This window comes from Phyllostomus hastatus, unplaced genomic scaffold (genome assembly GCF_019186645.2).
Source record: "Phyllostomus hastatus isolate PE091 unplaced genomic scaffold, TTU_PhHast_1.1 phas_contig_524, whole genome shotgun sequence".
Lineage (NCBI taxonomy): Eukaryota > Metazoa > Chordata > Mammalia > Chiroptera > Phyllostomidae > Phyllostomus > Phyllostomus hastatus.
The window spans coordinates 15,361,375-15,380,880 of NW_025333900.1; the positions used below are offsets into that span (position 1 = coordinate 15,361,375).

Below are 19,506 nucleotides of genomic sequence, written 5' to 3' on the forward strand. Positions count from 1 at the left end.
CTAGGAATGATATAAAGTACTTTGTAAATACCACTGAGTATTATTGCAGTGATTCCCATCGGCCACCCAGCTCTGCCACCGGATTGGGCACGGCTGCTGGTGATCGAGCCCATCAGCTCACTCTAAGGGACAGTTCACTAAACGGGGCAGGAGGACCCAATTCTGAAAGGCCACCTTCAAAAAAGGGATGTTTTGTGTAACCAGAATACACATACCCTTTTGAGGCTTTTCATTCAAAATTGTCTTTCCCCCCCTAAAAGTAGATAAAGTAGCTGTCATTGTTTATTTACTCCTTTTTCTTTTTTTAACCCAGTTTTTCTACACAGCTGTAGAGGCACCAATCTGATGCTCAAGTTTTAATTAAACCTTGCTCCCTGTTAAAAAGCTCCTATTGTTCTTTTCATTTCAATAAGATCCTCCCTAGATCTTTAACAAGACCACAAAGGAGTAATAAATCTAAGTAATTGTCCTTATTAGAAAAAGATTATTCTCACAAGATTGTAACAGTCACCAAAGTAACCAAACCCATATCCGCGCAGCACTTAGAGTGTCCTCCTCCTTCCCAAACACAGAAAGGCCTCCTTCGTCACCTTCTTTGAAGCTCAAATTAAATTCGATGGCATTCTGTTTATTTTTCATATCCTTTGCTAACAAAAGGGAATTTTCCCTTTGATGATATGCATCAGGAAACCTCAAGTTCCGTCCTACCAGTTCATGAAATGGAGATGACTCTTCTTCCTGCCTTCCTCAGCTGATTCTGACTTCCCACTATGCCAGGCCCTCTGCTGGGAGTGGTTCAAAGGTGAAGGACATGGTCCCCGGATGGCATATTACCCATTCATCTAATACTCAGTAAGCATCTTCCATGTGCAAGTCACGGTGGTAGGGGCTGAGTTTTCAGAGGGGGAGAAAAGCCAGACACAGTCCGGGCAGTTTTGGAACTTGAAATGTTGCAGGAATGTAGACATGAAGCCAGTAATTGCATAATTAATTAATTTCAACCACAGCAATGGTTATGAAAGAGAAGAACATACTCTCAAATACCATGTGAGTTCTAGGAAGTTAGAAAGGGTCCCCTCAGAATTATCCCCTCAGTATTATCCACTCAGGGTATCACAGATGATCAGACCTCTGCTTCTCTATACTAAAAACGGCCAGAGGAGTCTTCTCATTTCCCCAGTTCTTATATAGGCAGTGTTTCCTGATGTGCTCAGTTTTTATTTAAAACTCATGTTCTAAACTAGCCTCCCTTGCTTAGAGAAAGCTAACTTAATGTGCATAGAATAGAGATGACAAAGAAGTAGATGGCTAAGATTTATTTCAGTGTGTACACATGTGCACATGTATGTGTACACGAGAGCCTGACAAGAAACAGATGCCCGAGGAGCTTGGAGAGGGAGCTTCATGCCGAGAGGGAGAAAATATGGGTTGCCAGCCTTCTTGGCCGCAGCCTTTGTTTTCAGATCTTGAGGGCACAGCTTACATCAGCTCAGCTCTTATACACACTTCATGTTGGGAGTGCTGTGATTTCTTGTTTGGGAATTGCTAATAAAAACTAATAGGTTTGTTGCCTCCAGAGTTGCCAGTAACATAGAAATTGTGGGTGCTACTTACAAAATTTATTCTTGGCACACGAAAGGGAAGCAACCTAGAGCTGTGTGAGATGAGGATTGAAAGCTTGCCATTAAGAATGGAAAATATCCACCATATGACAGTAGGGAAAATGAGCCGTCTTTCACCCACCCAGCAAATGAAAAAGTTTTCTTGACAAGCAGGATCGGCAGTCTGTCTGCTGGGAAGCCTTGACTTGCGGTCATCACTACCTGTGTGGTTGCCCACGGGCTGGTCTGGACTGCATCCCTGCAGACACCTCAGTTTTAATAACCTGCTATAAGCAGACCCACTTTTGGTGGTAGAGACTCATCAGCCAAGTGGTGAGACTGAAGGGTAAAAGCAATACGCCAGGGCACTAACTGGCAACAAGTAACTGTCAGAGGGACCACATGCTCAAAAGTCTACAGATGAGCACATTCTTTCCCTGTAGGCAGGCTGCACGTCATGACCAGAAGATCGCTTGTAGAGCAGAGAGAGGATTATGGAATCAGAGCCAGAGTGTTCGATGGTGTGAATGGTCAGTGAAATCAAACTGATATAGACCGATGCTTCCACCTGGCAAGTGGAGCTCAAAGTTTAGAATTCAGCTGGCCTCGACCCCCTGCATTTATCTCCACGTTACAGAAGTGTTTGCCAGTGGGGTCTGGTGGCTTAGGTTGTTGAGTTAGATCCCCTTTAAACTGTGTGAATCTTCCCCAAATAGGGCTTTGCTAGTCACAATAAAGAAATTGAAAGAGCAGCCTCCCAAGAGCCTTTTTAAGATACAAAATATAAGGCCACTTCCTCTTTCCCATGGGATAATTGTTTAGGAAAAATCTTCATCTTAGATTTGAGCATGTATGATTAACATTTATAATTAACTTAAGAATCAATGATTATGTTCCAGAACCATGACTTCTGTAGGGTAAGATTCCTTTTCATGGCTTCCTATTGCATTTGAAAAGCTTGGTTTTAGGGGTTTTTGTTTTGTTTTGTTTTGTTTTGTTTTTTTAAAGAAACAAGTAATCCAGTACTTTCTGACTAGGGAAAATGGAGGAGAGGGGCCCTAAAAATAGCTGACATAAGTAAGAGGGAGAGGAGAGCGGGGGCAGAAAGACAGAGGGAGAGGAGAGAGAACAGAAGGTCACTGGAGTCAAATGCACCAGTTTCATCACTTTGGGATCCAGCCCCAAATCCTTCGTCTTCAAGGCTCTTGGCTTACGCCATCAGCACACGTCTAGATTCTCTCCTTTTCCCAGGCTTCCAGGGCTGACTAGCTGCTCTTCAAGGGGACGTTTCTTCCTTTAGACATGTTACACGTTCGCTGCGTTGCCAGTGGAGTTCTCCTTCAAGTGTCTTTGCTTCTTTCTCCCTGATGTTGACCGTAGTGTTTGGCTCTTGAAGGGCAATCTGATAGCCTGGTTCTCAGGGAAGTGGGGTGAGGTGGGGGAGTAGCATACTGAAGTCCCAAGTACACAAAAAAGGCAGTATCATCACAGCTTATTTTCGATATGGGCAGGTATCAGAAGGCATGTGTGTGGAAACATACACTGACACTTCTGTCGTCTCTTCTTTTGAAACTGTTTGGAGATCCTCTAAAGTAACAAAGGGAAAATTTTGCATTTTCTCTTAGCTTCATAGGGTTCCTTCTTATAACTTTGTGTAGGACAACTTAGTATAATGGATTTGCAGTGACAATATTTGCCAATAATGATCAAAAAACTATAGGTGCTTTAGATCCAACCATGTATTTCCAGTTAAAAAGAGAATGATGTTTTTAAAAGTTAAGATTTACCTGCAATTCAGGATATGCTACATATTCTGGGCTTATTTATGGGTACCCAGGAAATGTAGGGTGGATTTGTCTTTGTAACACTTCCCTTTACGGAATTTTTGCTGCATATGCTGTTGGATTTCTTGGGTTATTAGATTAATTTCTTGACCAGCAAAGAGGCTGTCCTCCATTTTTTACCCTGTCCTAATACATAGAGATTTTCCTGGGAGGAAGCTGGGCAAGTCAGAACACCTGTGTTATAAAGCCTCTGGTTTAGCCCTGGTCGGGTGGCTCAGTTGGTTGGAGCATCACTCCGCACACCAAAGGTTGCAAGATTGATGCCTGGTCAGGGCACATATGCGAGACAACCAACTGATGTTTCTCACATCAACATTTCTCTCTCTCTCTTTCTCCCTCCCCCCCCCCCCACTTTTCTCTCTCCCTCTCCCTCTTTCTCCCTATCTAAAATCAATAAACATATCCTTGGGTGAGAAATTTTTTAAAGTCTCTGGTTTAATGACTATGGATATATAAGAAAAATAGCCTGGTAGATGGAATAGGAAAATTCCAGAAAGAATTAAAAATGACATTTTAGTTTTAAAATTGTCCCCAGTGGAAGTGGCTCTCCTACTGTGTGTGACAGAGACTGTCTGTGCTCACTCAGATCCACAGGTGTGTATGCATTTCAGGGCCTGGCCCCTAAAATGCCCAGCAAGATCTTCCATGGCCCCTGGCTTTGCTATCTCCATGCCTGTAGCAAAGGACCCTGATATGTCAGAGCCACGCACAATGTCAGGAGCTAAAACCCTGAACTCATGACTTAGAGTTGCCCAACCAGTGACATTCGCATTGGACTTTACGGGAGTGAAGAATAGCTTTCCTTGTGTTAAGTTGCTGAGATTTTGCAGTTGTCCGCTGCCACACCTAACCCAGCCCGGCCTGGCTGTGGGAAGCAGGCGAGCCCCGCGAGTAAGACGCTGCCAGCACATCACGGGTGTCATCCTCAGGCACGTCTGTCCTCCTCGTTCTGATGCATGAACACGGGATGCACCTACCACCCAGGACACATTTTTATCTGGGAATCCGGCCAGCTCACTGCTCTCTAGCATGTTTGTAAATAATTTTCCTTATTAAATAAATATTTCAGATGGAAGAGCCCATCAACTCTAATATTGCACCTCAAGTTAGCTGGGGTCTGCTCAAGGTAGGCTGTTTTTAAGGCTGGGTCTGGGCCAAGCTTGAAGCCAACTGTAAGCCGGTGCCTGGCATATATCAGATTCTCTGCAAACATTGACTGAACCTCCAAATCCTGAGGGACACACAAGAGACAAAGTCAGGAGCTCGGAGCTGGCAGGAAGTGTAGTGGGGCAGAAAGGAGCAGGCGGAGAAGGGAGTGCTGGCAGGGCAGCGCCGCCTGCGTCGACAGGGAAGGGCTGAGTGGTATATGGAGTGGCCCCGGGGGACATGTTTAAAAGCCCAGTTAGGTTCACAGCAAAATTAGGCAGAAAGTATGGACAGTCCCCCTATGCCCCCTACCCCCCCACATGCATAGACTCCCCATTACCAGCCTCCCACCAGAGTGATGCATTTGTTACAATGGGACCTAAATGACCCAGAATCATCACCCAAGGTCCATAGTACTTATTACTGTGGACCCTTGATGTGGCACATTCTATAGATTTTGACAAATGAATAACTGCATGTGTCCACCATTATAGTATCAAATAAAACAGTTTTGCTGCCCTAAAAATCAGAAGTACATTTTTACAGTGGGCACAAATAAACAACTTTGTCCACAGCTTTCTCTTAGGAGGCATTTTCCCAGCTCACAGCCAAAAGACCCAGGGAATTCTTCAGATATCCACATGGGAAAGAAAAGCCCATCAGGGTCCAGGCCATTGTGAATGGAGGCTGTGGCTCCATTCCCAGCATTCCCTGGAGTTTAGCTTGAGAAAATAATAAGAATCCTATAGGATCAGTGATCTCAATCATTCGGACTACAGTAAATCTCTTCTATATTACTGCTTAGCCTCTGAGGATATTATATTGGGTCTCATTTTATTAAAGAATGTTGTGCGTACCCAGAAGTCGCTATTTAATTTTTAGCTGCAAGACACAATTTTGAAAAACCATTATCTAGAAAGTGCAATAATCAAACAATGTAATCAGGAATGTTAAACCTTCCTGGAATATTATTTTAAATGCTTGCCAGATGGAAGCAAGAGTTGACAAGGAAGCGTGTGACTTGGTCGGCTTCTAATTTGTCAAAGCATCTACACTTTCCAACAACATATATTTGTGAAAATATGGTTTTTCTCTGCATGATTGTTTTTGAAACTATCAAAAAATGCAAGATCCTTAAACAAAGAAGATAGATTTGCATTTTCTATTCGTTCCAGTCTAAGATTTAGGATGAAATCACTGTGAGAGACGCAATTGAATCCTTTCTCAGAGGAGCCAGACGGTCCACATATATCACCAATTGCCTTTCTGGCTGCTCTGTGAGATCAGACTCGTAAATTTTGTGACATATGGAAAATATCAGAAAACCACAGCATACATACATTTTTAAAGGGCCCAGAAAGCAGGACTCACACTGCCGTGAAACACCTTTGGTAATTCACTCATTCTTTTCCTCACCCCCCCATGAATCTCTACAGAAAGGACCAGCTGAGTATTCAGCCAGTGGCTGGGACCCTCAGGGGCGATTCGGCTGTTTGGGAAGATGTGCTGCCCTCTGCCCGCAGCAGATCCAGCAGGGCCATGGCTCGCAGTGCAGTGCCCCAGGAAGGGTGTCCTTCTTTATGACTCTGGACTTGGGCACATCCAACTCCTCCCATGTGTAATAATACCCTTCTGTCTTGGTGAATTTCCCATTCCGTTCCTACGTACTTCCTAGTCGGCCCTCTCCCAGCACTTGTTTCATTGTATTGTAACTTACATGTCTGTCTTCACTATGGGACATTGAAATTATGGAAGACAGGGATAAACGTGCCCACTTGCCTGGGGAGCCTAGGATAGAGCAGGGAGTGATGTTAGCTCCCGGCTTCTCTTATTCACATGAGCTTTGTGGCCTAACCTTTCTATGTCTGTTCCCTTTTCTTTAAAATGGGAATGATAATGGTGCCTGCCTCACAAGATGTGACTATTGAATGATTTATATATGTAGGTATTATATTTAAAATGATATCTTGCAATTGATAAATCTTAGCTAACAATATGAGCTCTCAAAAAATGTGAGCTATCTCCTAATCAGTCAAAACAATGTCATTCCAAATGGCCCACCTCCATTAACTTCCCACATTCAAAGAACTCTGGGGCCTTCTCACCCTGGCAACCCATTTAGGAAGCTGGGAAGAAAACACATTAGAAACCTCTGCAAAAGTGAACATTTCCTCCCAGGGAGGGGAAAATGGGGAGATGGCAGGCCACAGGTAACTTGCACGATTCATTCAGAGCCAAAACTGCAGCTGTCCCCTGACCATCCCAACTGGTTCCCTGGGGAGGGAAGCTCAGGTCCTCCATCATGTCAGATCAGTGGGACCAGCTCTCTTCTGCTCCTCCAATTCTCCTCTGGTGGAGGACCGTACACCGTTAGGCTGGAAGGGACCCTAGAAGATTGCTCAGGCCAATGGGTGGGTTGGGGTTCCTGGGAAGAAAGAATCAACTGAGGAAGTTCTGTTTCTGAGGGGAAAATACACTATCTGCCTCCTGAAGCCAAATGCAGAGCAAAAAATGGACCCCCATGCTGTTGAGGGATTGATAGTATATTCCAACCATTCCATAAACACTCCTTGAGCATCTACTGTAGCCCCATGCCATGGAGAATGTCACAGTTTAGTAGAGGGAGGCACATAGTGAGCAGGTCATCGCAGCATGATGTTGTTGGCGCTCATGGGGTGCCGTGGACCCTGAGGGCAAGGGCACCAGACAGCAGGGGGCAACTGAGGAGGGTGCTTTGGAAGAGCTGGTGATGCTCGAGCTAACTTTGGAAGGAGAAAAAGGAGTAGCTCAGGGATGAATGGAAAGATGCTCCCATCAAAGTGAAGAGAATGAACAAGCAGGGGCTCAAGTGTCTGCTTCCAAACACAGTGGAAGCAGGCAAGATCTGAGAGACCGGGCCCAGAGAGGGCAGGGCCTCATGTGCTGTGGTAAGGACTTGAGCTTGGAGAATGGGAGCCACCAATAGGATGATGAGCAGAGGAGCTATGCAAATCAAATGTGCGATCTGGAGAAGCCACTGAAGGGCTGCTGGGTGGAGGACAGATCGAGGTGGGCAGGCCTGGAGAAGCTTGTCCTGTTAGCTCCCTTGAGGTTGTCCGATGCTTTTCCCTGGTTCCTTGGTGAGCAGTAGGACTTCCCAGAGACCTAGGGCACCAGTGTCACACAGACAGTCCACATGCAGCCAACAAACACGGCTCCATGATAACGGTTCTTAATCACCCCAGTATCCCCCGCACTCCCACAGAGCCCGTTGAATCATAGGAGAAACTCAATTGCTCCCTCGAGGCAGGAAGCTTACGCTGCAGTGAATGAACCCAGCTCTACATCCCTGGTCACACTGTTTGCTTTAAGGATGGGAAAGTGATTCCATCCAGGCTGCTGAGACCCAAGGCAGCATTTCTAGGGGATTCAGAGGTGAAATGTGCAGATATGAGGCCGGGACATGAGGGACAGCAGCCCTAGGACACAGCTGGCCGTGGACAGCAGAAAACATCAGAAAAACAGACCCAAGGCTCTGATTACGGGGTGAAACCAGGTCAAACCAGATCTAAGGCACATATCTCTCTCCTTAGAGCAAACTTCTGGACTTTTCAGTTACACCAGCCAAAAAATTCCCTTTGTTTATAAACTTTTTTTTTGTCTTGGTCTCAAAAGCGCAGGGAGCAGGGGCAATCATCTAGGGCACAGTGGCCAGAACTGACCAGTTCTAAAATATAAAAAAAAATCATGAGGAGGTTTTCCTGACACCATGTTAGAACACTTAAAAATTGTTTTAAATTAAAACCATTTTTGCAAGGCTCTCTGCTAGATGGGCCCTGCCTCTCAAATCCACTCTGCTCTGGGTCCCACTAAAGCAGTGGTGTGCTGCCACCTGCTGGTGACCAAGCAGAATGTGCCCGGAAAGTAAATTGAATGTTAAGATGGAAAAGGCCTTTAGGATCATCGTGTGAAATAGAAAACAGAGATTCATTCTATGCTAACATGTATTTGTGAGCTGTTTGAATTTGGGTTGGCATGTGTTATTTTTATAATGAGAAAAAATACATATATTCACTTTGGAAAATGATTATACCTCGCTGTTTTCACCAACACCTGCCATTTCCTTGCAAAACAACAAACTACAGCAATGATGCCACAATAACAGCCCTTCCTATTTTCTCTTTCTCTGCACATATGAAAATACACACACACACACACACACACACACACACACACACTCACACTCACACAGCCCCTACTAACTCTGCCTGAAGCAGCAGCCGCTTCATTATTCCTGCTTCCAGGGCAGGCAGCTGGCCCATTCTATCCAACCTGTTAGATCTTCTAGGCAGAAGGCAGACCACAGTCCAGTGTCTCTCTATTCAAGAAACACCTACCAAGTTCTCCAAGTATTCTCCTTAGAGTGTCTCCCTGGGTTTGAAACACAGAGCAGCCACAGACTCCACCCCTGCCCCCAATTCTAGGAGGGATAGGACTTGGGAGCAGCTCCCTCTGAAAGTTCTCTTTTCTTTTTCCTAGTGGTTAAGAAATTTAAGAGTTGTTCTTGATACTACTTGGAAATTTCTGCACAGTGGTCCCTTTGGAATTTAGTATCTACTATATTCATGCCTCAACCAAAACTAAGATAGTAAGAACCGCTTTACAAATTCTGTTGCCAACTCCCTCCTGGCCTCCATTTGAAGTGTCCCTGAGCAGGACCCAGACACTAGGAGCAGCCTCAGCCCACCAGCAGGTGGCATCCCAGTTAGCCCTGTTGCCAGAGCTCTGCCTGAGATCCAGCTTCGCGTCAGTGCTCTCCCACAGCCACCTTCCCCCCAAACCCTCCCTCTCCTACAGCCCCCCTCCAGCCTGCCAATGGGTCCACTTAGATGTTACCTGGGCTTTGGCTTCAATTCTCCACTAAGTCATGAGACTCACAGAGGCCTTGAAATTGCCCTCCTCCTATAGATCATACACTTCCCCAGAGATTTCTCCGTTACTCGGACCACAAGCCCCACCACCTGGCAGGGGTGACTTGGCTGGGCATTGCCCTCATGGGTGTCCACAGCTATCTTCTGCTCTGCATTACAGCATCTGAATTACCTCACCCTCTATAACAAGCCTGAATTTTCTAGGTCCATTAGGTCTCTGCACCCTGGACAGTCAACCACCCTTGTAGAAGTTCATTATGGCCAAACTAGTTTTTCCTGGCCCCTTCCTAGCTGATCCAGGAGCCTCTCTTGAGGCAGTGAGGAAGCTGCTCCCCCATACCCCTAATACATGTGCATTTATCACCTGGAGCCTGCAAGGGCCAATCTGATCTGGGCCCACTTAGCCTCATGCCTTACCCTTCTTTCCTCACTGACTGCACTGACTTTCCTCTTTCCTCCAACAGGTATGTTCCAAGTGATGCAAAACCATTCTCACACCTGCCTCAGGGCCTTTGTACTACTGTTCCCTCTGCCTTCTGCACTCCAGCTTATACCCAACCCTATCTTTGCAATCGGGTCTCAGCTCAAATGTCACATCCTGAATATTCTCTCTAGACTACACTGTCAACCACTATCACAGTCAGTGCCCCTCCTCTATTTTCTTCAAATCCTTGACAGTCTCTGAAATTGTCTTACATACTTTTAATTCACTTGTGTATTATCTAGACAGATAATAAACTGTAACTAGGATATAAAGCTCCATGAGGATGGAGATCTTGTCTATCTTGTTCACTGCAAAATGCTCAACATCTAAAACGGAGCAGGGCATTTGTGGAAACTCAATCAGCATTTGTTCTTGAGTGAATGAGTGAAGTGTGCCCCAGGCCACCTGGCCTGAATGTCATATCCTCAGCATCTTCAGTTCAGTTCATCTGCATAAAACATTGCTACATCATCTGAATCCAATTACCTTTCTTAGTCTCTGCCCTGTGCTTATTGGTAGAAACTCTGGTTGCCCTTGGAAACCAACCTTTCCACTATTTCAAGAGTCTTCAGCTTGAACCTGCTCAGCTGCCAGCTGGTACCTGACATTTTCTCTAGTGCAGTTCTGCGTGTGGTGTCTGATGCTCAGGTCGCTGAGGCCCGCAGGCCTCCGAAGGCACCCAGGCCTTGCCACAGCTGCCATCCCCCTCGGATGTGCACCCATGTTAAGTGATGTCACCCCCCATGGTGTCACAACTCTGGGTACTAAGGGCTCAATGCCATGGGCAGCCCCTCCCTTCCCCTGCCTTGTGCTAACCGGCTCTGCAGGACCAGAGTGTCTTCCCCAGCTTATCCACCTCTCATCCTTCAGGTGTCAGCATTAATGGCTGCTGTGGGCTGAATGTTATGCCCACTCCTCCCTCCCCCAATTTATATGTAGAAATTCTGCCCCCCAAGGTGATGGTATTAGTAGGTGGGGCCTTTAGAAGGTGATTAGGTCATGAAGGTGGGGCAGCCTCATGAATGGGAGTAGTGCTTTTATAAAAGTGCCCTGGGCAGAGAGCACAATCCCACAGAGCTCCCTGGCCCTTTCTGCCATCTGAGGACGAGACAAGGAGTCTGCCACCTGCAGAGGGCTCTCACCCAGCCTTCAGAACTGTGAGCAATAATTTTCTGTTTATAAGCCGCCCAGTCTGTGGTATTTTGTTATAGCAGCTTGAATGGACTAAAACAATGACCTCCATGAAACAGCCCCTGAATTGGACTGGAATCGTGGCAGGCATGTTCAACTGCACTGGGGGTGTTGCACCTTCACCTTGACCCTGAGCTCCTCCTGCTCAGCCTCCTCACTGCTCCTGCCTCCCGATCCCCATGTTGATCTCCACTGGCTGGTTCTACCAGGGCCCTTGGAATCTCTCTGCTGTGGGGTGGGATGAAGTGCACCTGTGTCTAAAACCTGGCTTCTCTAATCACAAGCACCTCGAGATCTAAGGTAAGCATCCAAACTCCCCTGAGCCGTTCCTGTAAAGTGAGGTTGATAATAGCCTCACAGGGGAGCTGTGAGGCTCAAATGTGGTGGACAGAGCACATCAAGTATGCACTCAGGGGCCTGGCACGGAGGTAGCCTCTCATCAACGGCAGCGATTATCAATGCAAACACCTAGGCTGCACCCTGCATTGCTCTCATCTCCAGATGGCAGCTCCATTTTATGACAACTACTCTTCCTTACCTTTCTATTCCCAGCACTTAGGAGTATGCTTGATACACTGTGGGTGCTCAACTATTGCTTTTTAATTTTATTGATTTATTGTGAGAGAGGAAGGTTGGGGGAGAAAAAGAGATTGAGAGAGAGAAAGATTGATGTGTTGTTCCACTTATTTAAGCATTCATTAGTTGCTTCTTGTATGTGCCCTGACTGGGGATTGAACCCGCAACCTTGGCATATTGAGACAACTGAACTACTTGGCCAAGGCTCAAGTGTTTGTTGAATTGAAGGATTTGATAGCACGAAGTTCTTTCCTCTCATTTGGACTTTATGTTTTTAGGATAAAAATACTATGTTGGTTTGAGTGGTTGTTTTTTTTTTACAGCATGACTTATTTATTGTGGTAAAATATATATAACCATTACATTTACCATTTTAACTGCTTTTAATGTGCAGTCAGTGGCATTAAGTACACTCCTACGGTTGTGCAACCACATGGTATTTCTTTTAAAATTCCTAATAGCAGCAGCAACCAGGGCTAGCAGCTGAGCCTACACAGACTTAGCGGATGTGAATCGAGACCCTCCACCAGCGTCTCTGCCTTGTTCAGGGGGCATGGGGCCTGTCCCCACTGCTCAGCACTGCTCCTGGACACAGTGGGCCAGTAGGTGCTCAATTAATGTAAAAAGAGCCACCAAGAGACATTTCAAGCTGGTGGGAAAACAGGACAGGGCCTTAAAACGTGTTGTTTGGGGCCCACGAAGTTTTTTGTTTGGTCGGATTTTAGTGTTTAACAAGTCGTTCTGAATGAGCCGCGATCTCACACCCACAAATCCACGTTGTGGAGTTAAAGACTGGCCGCTTAGGACCCGCGCTGTCGGGCAGCAGTACCCTGCTTTTTCGGAGTCATGCTGCCCTGTGGATGGCCTGTGTGCTCTCCAGGCCACTGTCGTCCCTTCGGTCGCTCCTCTGGTCCTTAGGCATTTGAGTTTTGACCCCTGCGTCAGAGTCAGATGAGCTGGGCTTGCCACCCTCCCCAACTTCCTAGTCAGTCAGTCAGCCAGCCGTTTGAGCCTCCACGTCCTCGGATGGGAAAGACGGTGGTGTCTTCATGGGCTTTCTGTGGAGAGTGTTATAAACAACAAATGTACAAGAAAATGTCACAGCTGTTATCTAAACACTCACCCTATGCCGCGGGCCTGCTGCCCCGTCCTTCGTGCTTGCGCCGAGGAGTACGGATTCGCCTGCGGTTTGGCACGTGCAGGTTTTGTACATCAAATACTGGCCTGGAGAGACACCAGCATCTGGTCAGCACATGGCAGCTGACAGCTACCCCCATCGCCTGTCAGTCTTCTTAGAGCCATCGCAAAGGCTCTGCCTGTGCAGTCAATAGCGAGTCACCCAGGTACAGACTGCTGCCCAGCACCTTCTTCCATCTGAGGGCCCTTCCACACACGGGACAGCGGCCAATGGGCCTTCGGCTCCACATTGCACATCAGTGCAGAGATAAACTAAGAATGTGCCTCATCTTAAAATCTGCTCCTAGGACTTTTTGTTTTTTGAATCCTCACCTGAGGACACACTTTTAGAGAAAGAGCAAGAAAAATAGGAAGAGAGAAAGAGAAACATTTATGCTAGACAGAAATAACAACTGGTTGCCTCCCCCACGTACCTGGACTTGGGATCAAACCCACAACCCAGGCATATGCCCTGACAGAATCGAACCCCTGACCTTTCAGTCACCAGACCACGTTCTAACCGCTGAGCCACAACAGCCTGGGCTAGGATAGTGGTGTTGGCATTAGAGTGCCTCCCGTGTCCCCCTGCTTCCCCTCTCTTCAGAGCTGACGCAGTTTCTGGGATAACTTTTCAGCTTCAGAGGCTGGAAGAAGTCAGGGCTCTTTCCTAGTCCTTTTTACAAACTCCTTTCTCACAATTCACCTCAAAACTCAGGTCAACTGTGTTTCATTAGCAGCATCTTGATACTAAAAAAGAGTTCAAGAGAGGCAATAAATAGAAAGGTAAGTCAGGTGATATGGTTTTGAAATGAAACAAGTTTGTATAGTAACTGGTTCCAGATTGCCTTACAGTCTTGCTTGGCAGGTAGAGATTTATTCCTGATAGCGAACCAGATGTCACACTTGCTCTTCTAAGGCATTTGCTTTTATCTCCAGCAGTTCCTGATGGAATAGATACAAAGAAAAGAGTAGAGCCTTGTTTAAGCAGGGAGTAGTGTGTTTGCATCCTGACACCGGAGAGGATCTGATCATCTGAGAGCTTCCAATGTAGGTCTTAACAGCTTTCAAAAATCAAACACGTCAAAACAAAACAAAACAAAATAAAACAAAACAATATAAAACCTGAGTAAGAAACAAAAAGTACAGAGAGGCAGTCACACATTTTGCAATCATGTGTAAGAAGACAGAATGTGCCCATGACATAAAAACCACCTACAGCTTTGGCTCTTTTAGAAGAACAGGGCCTCTAAAAGTCAGCTAATGGTTTTATGGAAGAAAAACAACCAGTCGCTTGATAATGTTTCATTGTAACAGTGAACCCAGAACTCCTCTGAGACTCCTTTCAGCTGGAGTGGCAGCCTGCTCCCCCCACAGCCCTCAGCAGCATCCTGCCCTGGGCCTTTCCTGCCCCTTCCTTCCTCCTTCTCTCTGTGGCACAGTCCTGGTCGGCCTTTGTGAGTCAGTGAATGTAAGTGCTCAGGCTCTTGGGTGAGTCATACAAACCCACTGCAAACTGGTATTTAAAAAAAATCACAGTCCTCAACAAAATCCCCAATAGCACTGATCCGAGGACCTTCTCTCCAGACCTGTCATTAGCAGGAATCGGCCCCTAGCCCCTAGCCCCAGTGTCTCTTAGCTCAAAATCTTGAGAGACATTTTGCTCCGGTGTGGCTCACATGTCTGTTCTGCTCCAGGCAGCTCTGCCCAGGTGGAGGGTCTCATGTGAACATGGGTGTCAAGGCTCATCCCGAAGTCAGGGGAGTGCTGGCAGAGTAGGTTATGGGCTGGCAGATGCTCCAGGAGGAATCCGCCATGTTTCAGGACTTGGCTTTGATTCGTGGTTGTGGCCGGGGTGGAGGAAGTTCTGTGGAGAGTGACTGCCAGAGAAAGGCATTACTGTATTTTGCCATGTACAATGTGTACCCACATATTTGTGTGCATTATACACGGAATTATTATACCCATTTTATGCCTATGGTATGTAATCATTATACTCATGTATAATGCACATCCTTATTTTTCCCTCAAAAATTTCAGCCAAAAACTGCATTATACATGGCAAAGTACATTTGTGGGGAATGAGAGATTGCATGATAAACAGAGGGACTGTCGTGGGGGGGAGTTGTATTAGTTTTATATTATTGAGATAACAAATTACCACAAAATTAGAGCCTTAAAACAACACAAATATGTTTTCTTACAGGTCTGTATTGCAGAAGTCTGACAGGTCTTACTGGGCTGTGAGTAAGGAATCGGCAGGGTCTTTCTGGAAGCTCTCAGGGAGCATCTGTGTCTTGCAGCATTTCAAGGCCAGGCAGGTTCACACAGGATTCAGGCAGACAGAAGAAAATTCGTGGAGCTGTGGGGATGCCTGACATGCCTTTATTCCGGGGTGGGGCAATCCATGCACACCACAGGTTGCATGCCCCACTGTGCGAAGCCCCAACTGCCTTATATACCAAATGCACACAAAGCCGGCAGCGTGCCAAGAGATTACGAAACAGAGCATGATTCTGTGCCTGCGGGCCCAGACTCACGGTCATATGAACACTGCTAAGTTATAATTGCCCGGACATCTGGGTGAGGGAGCCTGACTGACTCCATTTTCCCCACAATCTGTTACTTTACTTTTCTGGCTTCTGAGGCCACCAGCATTTTCTTGACTCATCACACGTTCCTCCACATTCACAGCCCTTCCTGGCACCTCTTCTGTCATCACAACTCTCTCACTGACCACAAAAGGGAAAGGTTTTCCACTTTACAGTTCCCGTGATTAGATTGGGCCCAACTGGGTAATTCAGGGTAGTCTCTCCACCTCATGGGTTGTAACTTTAATCCTATCTGCAAAGTTCCTTGTAACGGGCTGCCCCATATTCATATATTGAAGTCCTAAACCCCAGAATGTAGACTGACTTTGAAATGGGGTAATTGCAGATATAATCATGTAAGTCTTCAAGGTGGGCCTTAACCCAATATAACTGAAGTCCTTATCAAAAGGGGGAAAGACACAGACACATATAAAAGGAGGATGACATCAAGAGATAGAGGGAGAAGATAGCTATCTACAAGCTAAGGAGAGAAGCCTGGAATGTGCCTTTCCCTCACAGCCCTCAGAGGGAAGAAAGCCTGCTGACACCCTGACTTTGACTATGAGAGAATAAATCTCTCTGTTCAAGCCTCCCAGTTTGTGAGACTTTGTTAAAGCAATCCTAGCAAACTAATATGCCTCTTTTGCCCTGGAAAGTAAATATTCAGTGGTTCTGGGGATTAAGACATAGACATCTTTGGAGAGCCGTATTCTACTTATCGTAGGTTTAACCAGTGAATCTCAATCTATTGTTATTTACTCACCTTTTTCTTGGGGCTGTTCCCTGTAGCTTATATACCATAAGTGAAAGTGTGGGCTGGACCACAGGCTTGTTGCTCACAAGCACCCTGAAAGCAAGAGAGCAGACTCAGAGCATTTGGTCTTTGTGTGGGAACATGGTACAACTTCAGGCACACTGGCATTTGTAAACCACAATGCGAAGGTGCTGGCACTTATTGCTATTTTTTGAGAGGGAGACATTGTATTCCCAGAATCCAGTAAACTAGACATTGTTAGCTACTTAATTAGAACAAGAAAAACATGGGAGTGATGTTAGTGAAATGGCAGGAGTTTTCTACTGTATGCCCCCCCGAGAACAGTGACTCTGACAACCACCTGGGGATGAGAGTGCCTTTGTGGCAGCCTGAGGGTTCAGTGGAGAACTTCTGGGACACCAATTGAGAAAACAAATCTGAGATTGGACACATTGAGGAGGATAAGAGGACTAGTTTAACCTTACTAGCTCACCCCTTCCCCAAGGTCACAGCTCAATGACAAGAGAAACCTTCTAGGTCTTTGACTGCTTTCCTGGGGGAGAGTGAGAGTGTTGAGTGTGCAGCTGTGCAAAATGCTGCCGGAGAGACCCACTTCTTTCTCACCCCGCCCAGAACGCCCAGGTGTGCTGCACAACTATGGGATGGAGAGGAGTTGGGAGAACAGACAGGCCTCTTGGAGGGCTTCAGAGGGACATGGATCCTACTAACTGCTTTGTGGATCCATTAGAAAGCCCCCCAACAAGATGCTAGATGTGCCCAACCTACGGATTCCTGATCTGGCCCTCAGCCACCCCTAACACTCCATTTGTCTCTCCACCACACACCTCTACCCTGTGGCTGGCTCCCTGTGTGCTCCGAGAGTGGCAAGTGTGAACCTTTGCAGATGGCTAGTGCATGCCAGCAAAAAGCTGCAGGACTGGGTGAGAGCACACTACCTTGAGTATTCAGCACCACCCTAAGGAAAACAAAACTGGAGGCTGTTGGCACTTGGCCTGGCTTTACAGAATCAAGATAAGTTGATAAGTATACAATCTGAAGAATTCCCCCTAAAGAGGGGACAAGAAATGGGGAGCAGGTGAATTCACAGAAAAGGTCTGATAGAGCCTCAGAATTCCTGGCAGGACTGACAGACGGTTCTTCTCTCCCAAAGCCAGGCAGTGAAGACTGGAGGAGGCGACCTGCGTCTTCAAATACAAAGATAGCAATGCAGGCTTCAAGGCACATGACAAATCAAGGAAACATGACACCACCAAAGGAACACAATAATTTTCCAGTAACTGACCCCAAAGAAATGGAGACCTGTGGTCCTGAGTGTTCTCAGCACACACACAACAAGGTGAGTCTGTGAGGAATGAACCTGTTTATTAACCTGACTGCGGTCATCGTTTCACAAAGTATACGTGTGTCAGCTCATCATGCAGTACGCTTTAACTATATACAATTTTATTTGTCCACTATACCTCAGAAAGCTGAAAATGTTATCAAAATCTTGAAATTGCAAAATCTGAGTGACTAGTTATAAAGATTCACTACTATCTTTATGTTTTGTGTGTTTGCAAAAATAAAATGTGGAATGTGCGGAGCAGTGAAAGATGAGGTGGGAAAAGCAGGCTGGGCCCACCTGGAGTCGGCTGAAATGCCAGCGAGGAACTTGGACTTCATAAGTAATGGGGGACCACCGAGAGCAGACGAATGACACTATCGACATGCAGAGCAAGGAGTCTAGAACCTTGACTGCTACAGGGAGAGAGTCGTGGAGAAGCCCGGGGGGAGCAGGTTAGAGATTCACTTGCAGCAAAAGAGCCCCTGAGTGCTGTGTTACCCTTCGGTGTGAGAGAAGTCCACTCTCCTGTGCCACAGTGAACAAGTGGCCCTTACAGCCCCGAAGACCCACCCCACTGCCCACACGCGGACCAGGCTGAACTCACAAGGTCCCTCTCCCCTGCGGTCCCTGGGGCTGCTGTCAGGGCTGGGCCAAATGCTGGAGAGCAGAAACTGATGTAAAAGAATGGTCAGTAAGACATGAAAACCAATATACATTAACCGGAAAAGTAAATCTACAACTAATAATAAAATAGCAGGTTCATGTTCTCAGCCTGCTCCCTCCACCACCACCAAACGAAAAGTATTCTGGTTGTTCCATCTCCCACCACCACCTTAAGCACATTCTTATCCTCTTTTATTTGGACTATGCAACACTCCTACTTGGTTCCCTGTTTTTAATTCTCGTTCTTCTCACCTTTCATCCTCTAGCTGCTGCATTGTCATCAGGAAACAGGAAAGTAAAACACAGACACTTGCAGAGACGCGCACACACAGATCTGATCGTGCCGTTCGCCTGCTTAGTCTCGAAAGCACTCACTGGCTTCCCATTGCTTGTAAAGCCCAAGTTTCTAACCGTGTGATCTGAGGCCCGCTCCACATGGGCCCAGAGTACTCTTCTCAGCTCATCCCCCATGCTTCTCACATCGGGAAAATGGAGACAACTGTACTGAACAACGATAAAAAATAAAAGTAAAAATAAAAAAGAACCTATTCTACTGTTTCTCAAAGTAAGGCCCCTGAGCACCGGAGTTAGCCTTCTGGGATGCTTGTGAAAACCCCAGTCTCATGAGTCAGAGTGTTTTAACAAGCTTTGCAGCCACTTTGATGCACACAGCGCTGGGGGCTGCTCATCCAGAGTCACGGGGCTCTTTCTTCCTCTGTCTCGCCTGCCCTTTTCCTTTTCCACTTCCTTCCAAGCCTTGTTCACATAGCATCTTTTTCTCATGAGCCAAAGAAATTGTTCCCCCATATCCATTTCCTTAGTACTCTTTACAGACCCTCATAATACAGCTCTGTTTTACAGATGCTTGCTACAGAGCTGTCTCATCTGTTGGGTTATGAATTTCTTGCCATTAGGAATCACGTCCTATTCACCTTCCCCCCTCTGAGTGACTATACAGTTTCTCTGTTTCTACAACGAGAAATGTGCAACTGACCATATTTCCCGCTCCTTGTAGCCACCTAATGTACTTAGAGTCAAATTCACAGCTCAACCATCACAATGATAAAGGCTGCCATTGGCCATGTGTCCGTGTCCTCTTTTCTTCCTAAATGTGACCTATTTCAATTTATACTTTCCTTAATATTATTAAAAACCTGTATTTGGCCATTTTATTTTATATATTTCTGCTACAAACTGCCTCAGATAATTTCTGGAACAAGGTGAGAGA

At 46.3% G+C, this 19,506-nt stretch overlaps 1 long non-coding RNA gene across 1 annotated transcript in view; it reads left to right on the plus strand.

The window, feature by feature from the left end:
- Positions 1-18,791, plus strand: part of LOC123823937 — a 39,480-nt gene extending 20,689 nt beyond the window's left edge. Inside the window, exons 2-3 of the long non-coding RNA XR_006786626.1 lie at positions 17,442-17,627; positions 18,545-18,791. This is a non-coding gene — a long non-coding RNA (uncharacterized LOC123823937). The remainder of the gene's footprint in view (positions 1-17,441; positions 17,628-18,544) is intronic.
- The last annotated feature ends 715 nt before the right edge of the window (positions 18,792-19,506 follow it).